Raw genomic sequence first — 18,983 nt, forward strand, 5'->3', positions numbered from 1 at the left:
AAGATAAAGGATTTCTTTGAATTTATATTCTATGAGATATAAATGCTGATCACGTGAGTCAGTAAACAAGAAAGGACCCTCTTCAATGAACACTAATTATTTTTCCCAAGTCGGGATTTCCTGGAAGTCACATCACTCACAGTTCAGTCTATCTTCCACTTCTGCCATCTGAAGGCTGATCTACTTCCAACCTAAACCCCAGGAAAGGTACAGAGCCCACCACAGTTTGTCCAATACCCTAATAGTGTTTTATGTAAACCCCTTATCCCTGGCTTTTAATTAAAAAGAGAATTCTGCCAGTTTTCTCCTAACAGTCTCTGCTGCAGGATAAAAAAAGTATCTGCATCATACTTTGCTTGAGACTCAGAAGTCAGACATACAATTTCAAAAGGAAGAAGAAAAATTGGTTCATGGCTGTGCCTATCAGCCACCCATGTGGGCCCAGCCATCAGCTGTGGTTGCCAAGCAGACAGCTAAAAACACCTAAGCAGGACAGGACTGGACAAAGGTAGATCTTTCTGACATCATGGAGAGATGACTGACTTCAGAGCTTCACAGCTTCCAGCTGCGTCATTGTCCATGTGTCACCCCTAGAGTCATTTTTGCCATCAGGATAACTGAAGCTTATGGGCCTCTCCTTGTGGCACTTCCTAGTCTTCCCAGGGTTTTAGCTGAGGCCCAGGGATCATCACTGCCTTAAGGGCAGGCTGCTTAGGGGGTACCCATGGGGGATGATCTTGCCATGCATTCTCCAGCTCCATAGGGCTTTATCAGGGGCTTTTCAAACCCAACATACTCCAGGATATCCCTGAGCACATCTTCCTGTCCATACATCAACCTACCAAAATGTTCATAAATGGCCAGAGTATGCTGGGTGTGCATGCAGATGATGAGCTGGCCATACATGTTGCTCTGGTGCAATAGACTTGAAGAGTGAAGTTGAACCACCAGGCGTGGATCTAAAGATCCTATGAAGCTCCAGCAGATAGTCATATATTTGATGTCCCAGACCATGTCCGGAAAAAAAAATTTTTTTTTTCAGTCACCAAGGTGTGAAGCCAGTCATGGTCTGAGTTATTTAGACAAAGGTGAGCTTCAGTAAAGATATCCTTAGCTTTTTCAGGATTAGGATTACGTTCTCTAATCCTCCATATTGAGAATTTTGATGCCAATCTCTTCTTCAATCTCTCACTTCTCTGTGCCAATCGTTCCTTTGAAAGAGGACAAGTATCACCCTCTGAAGGAACAACGATGTCAAAGATACCAGCCGTACAGGCCAAGCGTAGGGGATGCTCCAAACATTCTGGAGGAGTGATCAGTCCTGCTTTCCGGGCATGTTTTATAAACTCCATTTCTGATTTGTATTTGGGTTCATAAGTAGGAGGTGTGAAATGTTTCTTAACCCTCACTGGAACTACAACTGTGGACTGAATCACCAGGACTGGCTGCCAAGACCACCACACTAAAGCTCTGGATAAACAAAGCAAACCCCATGGTGTGAGGGCTGCCACTTTTTTCCTTAAAATATACTTTAATACTTTTAAAAAGCAGAAAGGAGGAACAATCAAAGATCAGAGGGACAAAGTAAAGAACAATCATGACAAAATTATATAAAATGTTAATGAACTAAATGCTGTCAGTAAAAGTCAGAAATTGTCAAAATACACACACAAGAAAGACTCAATAATATAATGTATGTTGTACATTATAAATAATGCATATGTAATACAAATCTACGAATATAACAAATAAAAAGACAGGTTAAAAGCAAATAGACGGTAATAGACATCATGCAAAGAGTAAGCAAGTAGACTAAATGGCTAAATTAAGAGCAGGAAAAAAAATTCAAGACAAAAAATATTACTATAGAAAAGACATTTAAAAATGATAAAAGATTTAATTCATGAAGATGATATAATAATTTTAAGTATGGGCACATCTAGTGATGGAAATTCAACATATGTGAGATACAAATTAACTGAATTAAAAATAGGAAAAGATAATACCAAACGTATAGCCAGAGATTTAAACAGAATTCTCAGCACTAAATAGAATATAAAAACAAAACAAAACAAACAAAAAAACAGTAAAAATGGAGATGATTTCAATAGTACTAGCAACCATATTCAGCTAATATTTTTTTCAACTTATAAAATACACCAACTGCAGAAAATACATTTCTTAATTGTATGTAGTGTATTCTCTAAATAGTCAAATCTGTTGTCTCATACAAGAAACTTAAGTTTTAAAAATTGCATCTATATAGAGTATGTTGCTACTACAAAGGAATTAAATTAAAAAAAAACCAGCATATTTAAGAATGCTCAACTATTTCTATATTAAGCAACACACTTTTTTTTTAATTTTAATTTTAATGTTTATTTTTGAGAGAGAGAGAGACAGACAGTGCATGAGCAGGGGAGGGGCAGAGAGAGGTAGATGCAGAATGTGAAGCAGGCTCCAGGCTCTGAGCTGTCAGCACAGAGCCTGACATGGGGCTTTAACCCATGGACTACGAGATCATGACTTGAGCCAAAGCCAGTTGCTTAACTGACTGAGCCACCTGGGTGTCCCTAAACAACACATTCCTTAAATATCAAGGGTCAAATAATAAAAAATAATAATGAAAAATAAAGTATTTTAAACTGAAAATATTTTGTTATTTATAATAAAAGCATATAAAAATTTAGGATGCCAGTAAAGCAGTGCTTTGAGGAAAATTTATAGCATTTAAGTTTACTTTAGAAAATAAGAAATATTTTAAAATGATGACCTATGGTTTTACTTTAAGTATTTAGTAAAAAATAAAGAAATGCAAACTACAAGAAGCCAACAGAAAGAGATAATAAAGATATAAGCTAAAGAAAGAAAATTTTATATGCCACAAGTAATTTTTTGCAAAGAATTTTGAAAAGAATCACAACACAACTAATTAGTTCAGCCAGACTAATCAAGGGGATAAAAGAGTGTGAGTGAGTGAGAGAACACACAATTATCAGTATCAGGAATGAAAGAAATGTTATCATTAGTAAAATTATAGACAAAAGACATCAAATAGATGAAATAATTATGAATAATTTCATTACCACAAATTTGACAATCTAGATAATGTGAAAATAATCCCTTAAAAATTACAAAAATAAGACAAATTTAAATGGAAAAGATAGATCGCTTAGTACAAAAAAATGGGATTTGTTACAGCAGGTATTTTTTAAAAGATCCACAAAGAAAATTCCAGGTGCAGAATTGAATTCTGCCCAAATTTTAAGGTAAAAATAAAATCTATTTTATACAAACTCTTATTGAAACTTGAGAAAGAACACTTCCCAACCATATTTATGAGGAGAGTGTAATTTTAATACCGAAATCTGTCAAAAATAGTACAAAATAAGACAATTACAGCCCTCCGTCTTTCATGAAAATAGATCAAGTTATTTCACATTATTAGAAAGTCAAACCAAGAAATATATACTAGGATAATACAGCAAGATCTAGTAGAGTTTATCAGGAAGGCCAAACCGGCTTCAGTATCGAAAAATAATGTAATTTACCATATAACAGAATGAAGCACTAAAAACACAATAGGTAAATAAAATATATTGATAAAATTCAGATTTATGATTAACAACAACATTTATGATTAACAACAACAACAACCAACACCTCTTAACCCACTATTAATAGAAGAAAACTTCCTCAATGTGATAAAGAGCATCTATTTGTTTCTTTAGAACTACAGCCAACACCCCTGCAATCAGGGTCAAGGGCAAGGATGCCCACTCTCACTAGTTCTTACAACATTGTCCTGGATATCTTAGCTCTAAATATAATGCACTAACATAAAAGTTATCAAGATTTCAAAGAATGAAACAAACTGTTTTTATTTGCTGATGAATTAAGCATTTACAAAGAAAATCCTAAAGTATTGACAAAACAACTGTTAAAATTAATATCTTAGGATCCAAGGTTAAAAAAGTCAATTGTCTTCTAATATGCCAGCAAGAGATAACTTGTAAATTAAAGTTTAAAGATTTATCTTACAATAGTTTCCAAAAATTGTAAAACATTTAGGTTAAATATAAATTAACAGATCTCTTCCCAGAAAATTAAAAAGCATTGCTGGGAGAAAATAAAGAAGAATCTAAATGAATGGGACAGTGTACTGTATTCATGGGTTTTAAAACTCAACATTGTTGACATGTATTTTTCCCCAAATTGATCCATGAGAACAATCTCAATCATGATCCCAAAAGCCTATTTTGTAAAACTTGTCATGCTAATTCTTAAATTCATATGACATTGCAAATGACTAAAATATCTAAAACAATCTTCAAATAAACGAATAATGTGGAAAGACTTCCACTACTTGACATCAAGACTAAAAATAAAGCTACAGTAATCAACACAGTATGATACTGAAATAAATACTGCTGAATAGATAAATGGAAAAAAAAAAGTCCAGAAATTGTTGCACACAAATGGTCATTTTTTTAAAGAAAGGTACTAAATCATTCCATTTCAGAAAAGAAACTCCTTCCAAAAAATAGTTCTGGAAAAACTGAATACTGACATAATAAAGAAATATCATTATCTCCTACAGTACACAAAAATAATTCAGGATTCATCAGTGATCTTATTACAAAGTGTAAACTGTAAACCTTTACAAGAAACCATAGACAAATATCTTCATCATTTGGAGTAGGCAAATGTTTTTATATGGATAATAGAAGGCAAGAAATTTAATAGGAAAGAAGAAGTTAGACTGTACCAAACTAAATAAGCTGTACTTTCTCTAAAGACATTGTTAATAAAGTTAATAAGCTACAAACTTGGAGAAATTATATATATATATATATATACATATATATATATATATATATAAACACTTATAACACAATAATAAAAAAGAAACCTCCTTCCCTAAAATAAGCAAAATATTTTAACAGACCTTTCAGAAAGGGAGATATAGGAATGGCCCACAGGCACAGGAAAAAAAATTTCAATGTTGTTATTCATTAGAGAAATGCACATATCAATCACAAAGAGCTAAAACTTCATACCTACTAGAATGGCTAAAACTGAAAGGTAACATACAACAAATGTGCCATGAACGTGCAACAACTAAAACTCTAGTGTTTTGTTAATAGAAATGTTAAATAATATCTTTAGTTTTAACCAAGACAAATAAAAATGTTATGTATGTACATAAATGAATTTTATAATAATGTCCAAAATAGTTGATCCCTGACAGCCAAGTATTATAAATGTCCTAGGTATACATCAACTGAAAAGTTTATAAGAAACCTATTGAATATTTATACAGTAGAATACTATCCAGCAATAAAAAGAAGACAGACCAAGCAACTTGGACATTTAGATATAGGTATTCATATATACACACATTATACATTTTAATGTATTTAAAATGAGATAAAAGTACATAATATATGCTTCAATTTATATGAAACTCCAGAACAAGAAAAAATGTTCTTCATTGAAAAAATAAACCCGAACAATATTTGTCTCTGGAGGGTGTAAATGGAAATTGACAGAAATCAAACATAAGGACACTTTCTAGACTGACGGATGCAAACGTTCTATTGAATCTTTGAGAGGGGTTTGGGTTACAGAGTTAATTTGTACTTAGCAAAACTCAGTGAATCTATACTTATGAGACATCAATACTTGTTTTATTGCATGTAAATTTTAATTAAAAAAATACACACTGCACACAAATCTTGGACTCTAATGATGTGCCAGCTGAACAATTTAGTACATAGTATATTGATGTCTGAAGTTTAGTGTGAAATTCACCCAAAATAGGATGAACTAATAGAGGGACGGAGATATGGATGCATAGGTACAAATGTGTTGATGTTTTTTTCTTAAAGATTATAGTTAAATATTAATGGTAAAGTTTGAGAAGATGGTGTGTGTGTGTGTGTGTGTGTGTGTGTGTGTGTGTGTGTGTGACTCAGCCATAAAATGAATGGGTGCCACAAGAATGAAATCTCGCCATTTGTGACAACACAGATGGACCTAAGTATAATGCTGTATGAAATAGGTCCGAGAAAGACAAGCACTGTATGATTTCACTTACATGTGGAATTTAAAAAACAAACCAACCAACAAGCAAAATGAAACACAGAAATGTTGGTTGCCAGAAGAGATGGGGTCAGGGGATGGGCGAGATAGGTTAAGGGAATTGAAAGGTACAAACTTCCAGTTATAAAATAAATAAGCCCGATGGATGTAAAGGACGACATAGGAAATATAGTTAATAATATTGTAGTAACTTTGTATGGTGGCAATAAGTAGACTTACAGCAGTGATCATTTCATAACATATATAAATGTTGAATCAATATGCTGTACACGTGATACTAATATAATATTGTATGTCAACTATACTTCCATCATATTAAGTTGGGAGGTGGGCATACAGATTCTCTGTCAATTTCTCCAACTTTGTTATGTGTTTGAGTACTTCTTAATAAAATATCGGAGGGGTACCTGGGTGGCTTAGTAGGTTAAGCGTCTGACTTCAGCTCAGGTCATGATCTCACGGTCTGTGAGTTCGAGCCCTGCGTCGGGCTCTGTGCTGATAGCTCGGAGCCTGGACCCTGCTTTGGATTCTGTGTCTCCCTCTCTCTCTGACCCTCCCCTGTTCATGCTCTGTCTGTCTCTGTCTTAAAAATAAATAAACGTTAAAAAAATTTATTAAAAAAAATAAAATACTGGAAAAAAGAAATCAATGGTAATAGGCATTTATATATTATAATTTTATAATTACTTATATACATATTAAATTTTAGAATTATTTTCCTTATTATCTAATTTTCACATACTGTATATTTGCATATCATTAAACACATACACACATGTTTCCATATAGTGTACAGTAGCATCAGCCAAATCTTTCAACTTAGATCAATCTCAGAAGCTCCATCAAATTAAAAAAAAACAACAATCAAACCCCAAACAAAAGAGCTAACAGAAGCTGTTGAGAACATGGGAACATCCAAGGCAACCAGGACTTGAGGAACCAAGTTTTCCGAATAAAAGAAAAAGCTCCAAGATGAGCAAACGTTGTCAGTTTTTGTATTGAGCTATTTGCTGAGCCTTAAGCTGTCTGGGATGAGGGACGGTGCCTTCAGTTTAGGACTTTCTGTGATCTGACAGGGATACAGGTATAAAACTGCATTTCAAGTTTACCAAGGAGGCCATGTCTTGAGGGGCCAAGATCCCAGAGCAATAAAGGATTGCAGAGTTTAGCATTATTTTTCCCCTCAAGCTATTTGTCAATTTCCAAGTCAGTGGGGAAGAGATTAAGAATCCAATGAGAAAACTGCATCTAAGAAGGAAGGAAACATAACAGCACTTTTGGTACTCTCTCTTTCCTGTGGCCACAAAAACTGGAGTTTGAAAATGCCAAAAAGGAGGAAATCTGCCAAACATCCTCCTTCTAGGCTTTCAGTTGAGAGCCCTGAGGGCTGTGCTTGAAATATATGTGCAAAGTGGAAATAGTTTAGACCTCAAAAGACTGAAGCACAGACTTAGACCATCTCAAACTCTGATTGCCTTTTCTCTAATTGCCTGCCAGAAGAAAACTAAGTCCTCCCTGGAGGAAAACATCATACTCAAGAACCTCTATTTTTTTTCCACACACTGTCTTCAGAAATGAATTTTTAAAATACTGGATGCACCACTTCCATTCAACATTGTACTGGAATTATCAGTTTAATAATAAGAAGGAGAAATCAAAATGTAAGGACTTGAACGAAAGAATACTGTCATTATTCTGAAAAAATAATTATGTGCATAAAAAATCTAAAGGAATCCAATTATTAGTAAGTAAATTTAGGTAGTTTGCAAAGGAGAATGTCAGGATACAAAAATCAAATATATTTCCATATACAAGCAACACACAACCAAAATTGAAAACTTAACACTTATGGCAGAGCACAGAGGAATTTTAGGGCAGTTAAAATACTCTGTATGATACTATAGTGGTGGATACATGTCATTATACACTTGCCCAAACCAGCAGAATGTACAGAGTCAAGTGTGAACCATAATATAAACTATGGCCTTTGGGTGAGAATAATCTGTCAATGTAGGCTGATCAATTACAACCAATATACCACTCTGTTGCTGGAAATGTTCATAATGTGGAGGACTATACATGTGTGGGGATAGAGGATATATGAAAAATCTGTGTCTTCCACTCACTTCTGCAATGAACCTAAAATTTCTCTAAAAATATAAAGATTTTTAGGGGCACCTGGGTGGCTCAGTCAGTTAGGCGTCTGACTTCGGCTCAGGTCATGATCTCACAGTTCATGGTTCAAGCCCCGCATTGGGCTCTGTGCTGACAGCTCAGAGCCTGGAGCCTGTTTCAGATTCTGTGTCTGCCTCTCTCTCTGCCCTTCCTCTGTTCATGCTCTGTTTCTGTCTCTAAAATAAACATTTAAAAAATCTCTCTCTCTCTCTCTACATATATATATATATATATATATATATATATATATATATATATATAAATCTATATGTATATTTAAATGTTTACACTAAGAGCATAAAACATCAAACATCTTTTTTAAAAATCTCCAAGAGATGTGGAAAACCTCAACATAACTTTCTACAAAACACCAATGAAAAACTTAAAGCATTAAAACAAATTGAGCATTAGCTAAGATAATTTTGAATATGAACAAACTCAACAACTTATGCAATCAGACATCAAACTTTGCCATACTACAAAGCCACAGTAATTAATAAAGTGTTGTTCTTATAAATGAATAGGAAAAAATAATAATTTTTTAGACCTTTTACTACTAAAATGGGAAAAGGATGGTCTTTTCCATCAGTTGTGCTGGGTCAGTCCAAAACAAATATAAAAATGAATCTTTTTTATTTTAAATTATACATAAAAATAAATTACAGATAGTTTTTAGACTTGCATATGAATCTAAAATGATAATTTTTTTAGAAGATCACAAAAGTAACTAATTTCTAACTGTGGCATGAAAAGGTATTTCTTTATCTGGATCCTAAGTCACTGACCATAAAGGAAAGACTGAAAAATTGTATTTCATTAACATTAGAAACTTCAATTCATCATGCCTCTCTTTCTCGGGGAAAAAAAAAAGAAAAGTAGCTATTAACAGAGTGAAAAGACAGGAACGAAATATAGCCAACAACAAAAAAAGACTCTCGGTACAGTTAATCATCAGAAAGAGATAAATTAAAATTTTAATGGGAACAGATTTGCTGGAATGGCTAAAATATAAGCTTGACAATATCAAGTGTGGGTAAAAATATGGTTTAACTGGAATCCTAATACTTTGCTGGTGTGAATGTTAATTGGTAAAAGTCAATTGTTGTAAATTCCATCTCCTTACAATTCCATACTTAGGTATATACCAAACAGAAAGGTGTATATTTAAGCACCATAAGACATATGAAAAGATGTCCATAGCAGTGTAATTTACAATACTTTTAAACAATAGAATGAATCAATTATGGCATAATTATCTAATGGTATTCTATAAACAAATGGAATGAAATCAATTTGTTTTACTCTATAACCTGGATGAATTTCAAAAACATACTGTTAAATTAAAAAAAAAACAAAAAAGAGTACTCACTATAATCATTTCTTTATCTTGGAAAGCATATGAAGCAAACCAATGTTGAAATAACTCAGGAAAGTGGTTATTAACAGGGTGAGATTCATAGGACTGATAGGGAACACAGGTAGATTTCTGGGCTTATGGTAATATTCCATTTCTCCATCAGGACTGAAGTTACACAGATGTGTCCTCTTTTCATTTTTTTTTTAACGTTTATTTATTTTTGAGAGAGACAGAGAGTGAGAAGGGAAGGGGCAGAGAGAGAGGAATACACAGAATGTGAAGCAGGCTCCAGGCTCTGAGCTGTCAGTACAGAGCCCGACGCGGGGCTCAAACCCATGGACTGAGAGATCATGACCTGAACCGAAGTCGGAAGCCTAACTGACTGACTCACCCAGGCACCTGTGTCCTCTTTTTAAAAAGTCATTGAGATGATAAATATGGTATACAACTTTTCAGTAAGTATATTACACTTCAAGACAATTTTCCTAAAAATCAATGGTGTAAATGATATAGGTAAACCTCTAGAGAGAGGATTATTTATTCATTCATTCATTCATTCATTCATTCATTCATTCAGAGAGAGCCACATGAGAGTAAGGGAGGATCAGAGAGAGAGAGAGAGGGAGAGAGAGAATCACCATCAGGCTCCATGCTATTGGCACAGAGCCCAATATGGGGTTTGATCTCACAAACTATGAGATCAAGACTTGAGCTGAAATCAAGAGTTGGACACTTATCTGACTGAGCCACCCAGGCACCCCAGGTTAGGATTCCTATTTCTTATTACCAAAAGACAGAATGGTTTGAATATCTAGTCATCTGCATATGAACTTTCTTTTAGTCTCTACAGATTAAATAAGAAATCAATGTAAATATTTTAGCATATTCCTGTAATTATTCATGCTTTCTCACCTATATATTTTTATACACCAAACAGGGTTCTAGAGTCTTTTTGAGACCTTGGTCTTGCAATAGTAAGTTCTGTCTAGGCCCCTATAAATCTGATAAACCTATAAATCTGATAAATGAACAATTCCAGAGGTGTTATTTGAATGGATGTTATTAAGAATATATGGTTCTAGAATGGGCATCAAAAGCTTTCTTACTTTCCATATAGGCCACAAGAAATACTTGCTCATTGCCTCATGTTGATATGCTTGTTAATTAGATCTTGTATTGTTGAACTTACTTTAAATTGAGATATGATTATTTGTATATATATACACACATATATTTGTATGTATATATATTATTTGTATATATATATGTGGGCATGAGATAAAATGATCTGTATATATATATATATATAAATATACATATATATGTATGTATGCATTATATATATGTAAATATATGTGTACTTTATTTATATATATGAATAGGCCTGTTGTCTTGGAATATACTATGCCAGATTACTAAAAGTTTTTAAAAATTTTGGTTTGAGTCTATGTAATTAACTAAACTATGGCACACTAATAGCCAAACAATGTGCCCTCAGTGTAAATGTGCCCTTTTATTTCATTTTCTGTCCTTAAGTAACTTGTAAACTGTGATACTTGGATACAAATTATTACAAATTTATTTTTAATTTTGTTTTGTTTATTCCCAAATGCAAAGCAACTAGGATCATAGTGATGCTACCTGTGGTTAAGAGTGACTGGTCATAGCCAGGCTCCTGGAATATATTATTACTATATTTGTGATATGATTTGTAATGGGAAAAAATAAATAGCAAAAGCATATGATTATTTCTGTAATTTAACTTACATTTTCTAAAACCGGTAATAACTAGTGTAATTTAGATCTCATAAAAGAAACAGAGATGCTCTACTGAATCTAAAATCAAAGCCCATGAAAACCTTTTATACACAATGTAAACAGACATGTTTAATATAAGCATCTGCCAATCTAATCTGATAATTTTGCTCATGTTGTCTTTTTTGCCCATTTGGCATGTTTTTATGCAGCAATTTATATACAACACTGTATCAGCATATATGGGGTGTACAACCAGCTGTGTCCTATTATATAATTTACAGGAAAAAAAAATAACAAAGAAAATTGCTTTATAATGAAATATGGGGGAAAATTCTAAGATGAGAAACCTGTTGACCTATTTTCCAGTTGAGCCGACAAGGGCATATCCTGTACCTAGACCTTGGCCTGTAATGTTGACTACTCTTACCCAGATTGGCCTATCTACTCCAAAGCAAAACTTACACATTTGCTTCACAAATGAGCCTACTACTTTAAGCCAATCTTTGCAAAACAGGAAACAGCAGCATGCACTTTAGTCCCCAAAAGAGTATTGTTTCTGGAAAATTTCCCCCCCAATCAGAAAATTGTAGTTCATAGTAAACAGAGTAAACAGTGATGGTGAGTAACAATGTACAATCAGAAACATGCATGAGATGAGCAGCTGCCAGTCGTTAGCACAGTTTCTGTTCACTGTTTTCCAAAGTACTGTTTATATTACTGTGGTGGTGGGGGAGGTGGATCAAGAGAATAAAATTGTACAAAATGAATATGGGTCATAGTCCTCCTCTAAGTGCCGTTCCTCCCATCTTCCACCTCCAATTAATTTCTCCCATATGTTTATTTGGTGAGCTTTTTCAAGTAAGAATCCTTTGATCAGCTATCAGTCCATCAGCTACATTCACGAGTAAACATCTCCTGCATCTTTCTTAGGTTTTAGTAGTCCATTGTCTTACAATATTTTAGACATCTTGTCAAGATTTTCTCTTCTGCAAGATGGCCACAAAGTAATTCATTTTTCTGATGACATTTAATTTTTGTGTAACTCTCTTTATTTTTGTGCAAGGCTCATCAGTGAAGTTTGTTTTATTTGATGGCCTATGTCAGTATACCTACAGTATGGTGTTACATCCCTCTGTAACTGTTGTCTGTATCCAGAGGTTACTAAATGTGTTTTCAAAAAGCTCCAAGGTGGTTCTAATACACATTCTATCAGATTCGAGTCAATGACTTAATAGATAGAATGCACTTGTCTAATGGACTACCAGTGTTTCTGGTTACGGACTGTGATTTGCCCTCGAGGATTAACACAGCAGTTTCCCTCTATGAGTTAACCTCCTATGTGGTTTGATGACAGACACAATGCTGATCATAGTGGTTGTAAGTATTTCGGTTCATAATTGTGGATCCCAGAGTATATTAATATCATGGCATTCTGAGACTTATTTCTTTTGAGTGTGCCTTTTGGTTAACATGGTTCTGTCTTGCAATTTGTAAGACTTTTTAAAGAAGAGGATCAGATTCTGGAGTATAATAACTTCCTTGGCATATGGCTCTGAGTTGACTAGCTTTGTTTAACCTTTCATCATTTGAAAACAGCACCATTTTATCTTCTACTGTCAATAGATTAACTCTAGGGGTGCCTAGGTGGCTCAGTCGGTTAAATATCTGGCTCTTGGTTTCGGCTCAGGCCATGATCTCAGGGTTTGTGAGCTTGAGTCTGCACCAGGCTCCACGCTGACAATGCGGGGCCAGCTCGGATTCTCTCTCTTCTTCTCTCTCTCTCTGCCCCTATCCTGCTTGCTCTCCCTCCCTCCAAATAAATAAATAAACTTAAAACAAAACAAAACAAAAAGATTAACTCTCAATTAACTGCTCTATTAAAACCATCAACTTTTTATAGCATTTATCCTGAGGTCATGGGGCAGGCCACACACTAACCAGATTTGTGCAATAGGTATTTTTAGTGCCCTTTACACCTATCTAGTTCCCTTCTAGTATTGCCTACCTTCTTATAATCATACCCAGAATTTTACAACTGCAAATAATAATTACTAATAAAAATAGTACAATAGAAGTTAATATGTTGAACAATTTTCTATGTTCCAAAACTATATGCGCTCAGCACTCTGCAATATTTAATTTCCACAGAACCCTCTAGTGGAGGTACTCTTATTTTCCCTGTTTTATAGATAACAAAACCGAGGTACAGAGAGGTTAAGCAACTTTCAGGAAGTAATGTAATTCAACAGGTCTAGCCCAGGTTTGCTTTGTTATCACCTTCATTGCAGCACTGTGCTGATTCAGAGGCCAATATTACTAAGCAAACACACTCACAGGTCAACGTGCTACTATTCACAAAGATGCTTTGAGACTTAGGTTTTGGCTTAGAAGGGGCATCTTAAAGGGAGGGGGTGTTAGGTATTGCTGGAAGATCAGGAAAGTAGTAAGTTTTAGATAAACAGAATTACTAGTCACCTTTCATACCAGATTATGTTAAACTGTTGCCCAATTTACCCACAGCATAGGAGATCAGCCATATGTGGTGATTTCAGTGTAGGGAATTAAAATGCTGTTTTATTATCTCCCATAGGAAAATAACAATTCTTCTGATAACTATTATCACCGAACATGTACTATTTACCAGTTACTGTCCAAAGCATTTTAGCTTCATATAAAAATTTGGTGTGTGGAGACAATGGTGAGGGTCACTAATAATAGTGGATATAATATCATCTTTGGGGAAGTAAGCTATTAAAATCCATACACAATGGATGTGACAGATATTTCTTACAAATTCATGAATGGAACAATCAGGAATATTCTTACCTATGACACCAGTGAACTGAGGAAAAAATTTCAAGGATACAGGACAGGAATGTTATCACAATTGAGAAACTGAATCATGTAGAGTATGCTCTGTTCTGAGCAAGGTTATGACCAGGAAAATTTAGACTGCTTCAGCCACAGAGCTTGAACGAACAACAAACATAGTGACACATGGAAACATTGGCAGGCCCCACCCCAGTACCATGAGGGAGGTGGTGGCCAGTGACAGACCTCCTTGAATTGCTACCCACCTGACATACTTATGTGTTACAGAGATTTGAGTCAAGCAAGCTATCAGAGCCAAAAGACAAACATCTGAAATATATAAATGGCATCTACTTTTCTGATTTAATACTTAATGGGCAAACATGATTATACACTTTTAACATATGGCTTTCTTTTTAGAGAATGTGCTATTTAGATTGATACTAACATCTGGTGTGTTTGATAGTTGTTTTCCCTATTGTAGATTAATATACCGGCATGTTGACATATATATGTAGTTAAGGCTCTACTGGCACGTAGGTTTAGACGGATAATTTGAGTCAATCCATAGGTAACCAGTAAGTTCAAGAAAACAAAATTCTGAGCCAGCAGGAAAGCAGGTCAGATTAGTTCCTAGGGTGAATGTCACTTAGTGAGACATAATGGCTTGCCCTCACCTGGATAAGACTCCTTCTGCACATCTGGTTTCCATTAGCCATTGCATTTTAACTGTAATGCCTTGTAATTATCACTGCATAGGACTCATTAGCTTTGTTTTTACTCAAGAGGAGACTGAGGATCACAGAGATAAAATAACTTCCTCCAGGTTAATCAACTAGGAAGGACAGAACCAAATACTGAACACAGAACTGTTGGGCTGAAAATTCCACATTCTTTTCACTCTTAGATAGGGTGCATTCCCTGAAAGAAACAAAGTTACACATCATTGATGTGGAGAGAATAATATGCCTTAAAAAGGATTCATTGTGAAAACTCTGGCAAAAGCCAAAAGCAACCAAATCAGAGAACTTAACTAATAGGTAGATTTTCAAGAGTTTCCATTTCCTATTTTTTTTTTGTCAGTTTCCAGGAGGATTAAAAAAAAAAATCTTAAAGCTGTGTTCATAACACACACCCACAGGGGAAACACAGTGCCCCCTCACTGCTCACACAAGTGGGTTTACTTATCAGAAGGCTGTTGCCTAAATAAGGAAATGCAAGCTGATAGCCCCTTCTCATATCCAGTGTCTACAATTATTCTAGACATAGGCAAGAAGCAACAAATTGGCAGAAGACTCATAAGGAAAAAATACATTTGTAAGAAGAGATTATTCATTATGTTAAATTGCATTTGTCTTTCATGAAAAAAGAGGGAGGGAGTATTAATATCACAACTCAAATGACTCTCTCCCTTCACATAAAGCCTATTTTTCAGATTTTTTGAGCCAAATTGCACTGTCAGAGAATCGCTCCAAATTTCATAACCATTATTATGACTCAGGAACATTATGAACTACTCAAAGTAGAGTTTGCCTTAGGCACAATTGTGAAATAAGTAAAATACATCTTCTGGGTCCTTACTGTTCTTTCTCTAGATTTTCCCACGCCTTCTGGCACTGCCTGCTGCTGCCTCTGTTTTATTGTTTCTGTTAATGGAAGAGTTATCAGTCACTTACACTTTAGCATGAATACATGTTAATTAGCATAATGAGTGCCCTTCTTTATTTAGGGTAAGCTCATTTTAAGAATTATCTCAGGTTGTAAAATAAAAAGCTGTGTTAAAAATTTTAAGACATCAGGGACAAGATCGAAGAGCTCTTGAAGAAATCATTAAGAGATCTTTTGTATCGTTCCTGAAATGATACTATAAAGGCAATCATCTACAGAAATGATGATAAATAACTGGTGAATATTTTAACTGCAATGTGTCAAATTAACTCTGTATCTAAAAACTAAGACTTTCAAGGAAAGATAAAGGCAGGTGTGATGAATCATTTTCTTGCAATAACACAACTTTAGGTAGAAATTTAAACTTACCATTAGTCCTTTCTATTTTTCATGTTTGCCCCTTCCTCTTCTGTTAGGAGCACAGAGCCCTTTCTTTCCATTCCACACACAGTTTCTGCCTTGTCAAGCATTGGTCACTGGTTCCCATTATTTCTTATTCTCAGTGATGCATCCCCTACCAACCAAGTTTTCCATTTCTCAGGGACATATTTTCAACAAATGACTATGTTAGATAACAATCTGATAAATTACTGTTTACCAAAATGGGCATGACTAAAAACTGCTTAAGGTTTAGCCATCCATATTCTTAAAGCTGTTTCTTTTTCAATATGGTCTTGCTAACCAAATGAAATGGGGCCTACCTTAAGGTTTTGAACTACAGGCATATAGCAGATATTAACAGGTATATGGGCAAGTCACCTTCCCTACTTCATACCAGCAACAAAAATAGCAAGACTGAGACCAACAAGAGTAAGAGCACTGGAGAAGCAGTACGACCACTAAGACAGGACATGCGATTTTCTACTTTAGGTATGTGCGAGATTGAAGCCACTTTGATGGGACTGTGGCAAGAATGGTATAAATTAAACTCTCTGCCACACAGTCATTTTATGCATGGCGTGCAGTATTCCATAAACATCTGCGAAGCTCCCAGTCATTAGGAGGGTTAGAGGATGCAGAAATGACTGTCAGCATCAAATGGTACTGGAATGATTGGATTTGCAGACAACCCCCACCTATTCATCACAGTCGGGTGCTTTAGAATTATTCTAATCACATTTTAAGTCCATCACTGCTAAAGCTTCCTGGAACAATCTGTAGGATTCTACCTCTCTTCTAGTAGATACATTGTCTCTCACTTCCATAACCCAGCAATGTCTAGAGTTTTTGATCTCAACTGCTGAAAGGAAGTTTGGATTAAAATCTTTAAGCACTTACAGAAAATGAAGTGAATCCTTTTCCTATACAGGCATAACAAAAAGTAGCTGTGTGCATGCAGATACAATTCTCTTTCTCAGTCTAGCAGTTCAGATCCCATGACCATTCCTCTTTGATCTTCCTCATGGTCTTGCTATCACTTTGAAGCAGCATGGCACGCACTCTGGGTACCAGCTTATTAAATACAGGTTATTGTTAAAAGAAAATTCCGACTGAGACTGAGCTGATTCATGTATGGTCTCCCTTGTTTACTAAGAATACTTTTGACTGGAAAATATTAAAAGGAAGCCTGCTTTTCATTTTTTTTAAAGAAGTTTTAACTCCCTTTTATTTAGGAAAAAGAAAATCTTTGAAGTAAAATTTCACCGATCACTTCCCAAATTTGTTTAATCCCAAAGCCTTTGTACTTGAAGACAGTTCTGCACACAAGTGACTCAGTTAAATATATATCCTACAGTCCCATTAATATTGTCATATTTTTCTTAAAAACAGAGGTTGCATAACCTATGTGTCATTGGAAAGAGTGGAGGGATTTGGAAACACTGATTGTCTTACCTGCATCAATCAGGTTTTATAGCTTATCATTTTTCATAAAAGCAAAACATGAAAAATTACATATAATTATAAAATGCTATTTGTTCATATTTCCAAATAGATATAATAATCAAATTATCATACTTCAAACATCACATTGCATATGCATACAGAGAGAGATGTATATATAGGTATGTACTCACACTTGTGAAAGTTTGGATTCTGAGTCAAACAGACCTTGAAAAGTTTTTTTTATTTTATTTTTTTTTAACATCGATGGACCTCTATTTCCTCTTCTATAATGTAAGATTGCTGAACCTATCCTGAAAAGCTGTCGTGAGGGTGACAAATCAGGAACATGACTACTGGCGTACCTGACATTGAATAGGTAGGTTCTAATAAATAGGTGCTGCTGCTGCTGCTGCTGCTGCTATACATGCTGCTTGCGAGGTCATTAAGCAGCCTGAAGTAAATAAATACCCTTATCCACTCACTCAGGTTGTTTCTGTGTGAAGTAGCACCATAGGAAAACATATCTTTAAGGCAGAACACCTGCCCCTGAGACTTTCAATTTGGGGTCTATATAGTATAGCCTGTTTTCCTTTGTCCTTCCCACCTTAATAACTATGGTTTGTGTTGCTTATGGAGGTCTCATAAGCTTCTAGTTATACCTATTTTGGCTATTCTGGAGCAGGCTGACCTACCCTTTGGAACTCTCCAATTTGAATTTCAATTACGGTACAGTCCTTTAATTAAAGTCAAACTATCTCAAATACATTTTAGATATCTTATGATCATCCATCTAGATACTCTATTGAGGCAGTCAGCAACCACAGGTGAATAATTTTACTAACGTAACTAATGATAATTCTCTTACCAGATGCCTTCTGGAAAAAAAATCCTAAAGAAAATACACTATGGTGAAGACATAGATTTATATAATTAGTATATTCTCATATCCAACAAATACACGGCTTAGTTATTCCTATCATTATACTGAGATTATAAACCTCATGGTGTCATGCTCTGCCTCCACCCTATTCATTGACAAAATAACATGGGCTATTTCAACCAATCTATATCCCAAATCAATTATTTATTAAACCCTTGCTGTGTGTGTCCCATTATGGTAAGTGTTGTGGCTGCATCTGTAATGCTTTATGCCATTAAAATGGTTCTAGTAAAGGCTTGGAGATTCTCAGATTACATGCCAGGCTTGGACTCTCATCCCCCATATGCCATTCATTAAGTGTGAAGGTTGGAACAGTATCTGGAGTTTATTTGCTTCCGTTTTCTC

At 34.9% G+C, this 18,983-nt stretch overlaps 1 pseudogene; it reads right to left on the reverse strand.

Annotated features, from left to right (window-relative positions):
• Nucleotides 1–608: 608 nt before the first annotated feature.
• On the reverse strand, nucleotides 609–18,124 carry LOC122479943 (annotated as a pseudogene).
• Nucleotides 18,125–18,983: the final 859 nt, after the last annotated feature.

Source organism: Prionailurus bengalensis, chromosome A1 (assembly GCF_016509475.1).
Source record: "Prionailurus bengalensis isolate Pbe53 chromosome A1, Fcat_Pben_1.1_paternal_pri, whole genome shotgun sequence".
Classification (NCBI taxonomy): domain Eukaryota; kingdom Metazoa; phylum Chordata; class Mammalia; order Carnivora; family Felidae; genus Prionailurus; species Prionailurus bengalensis.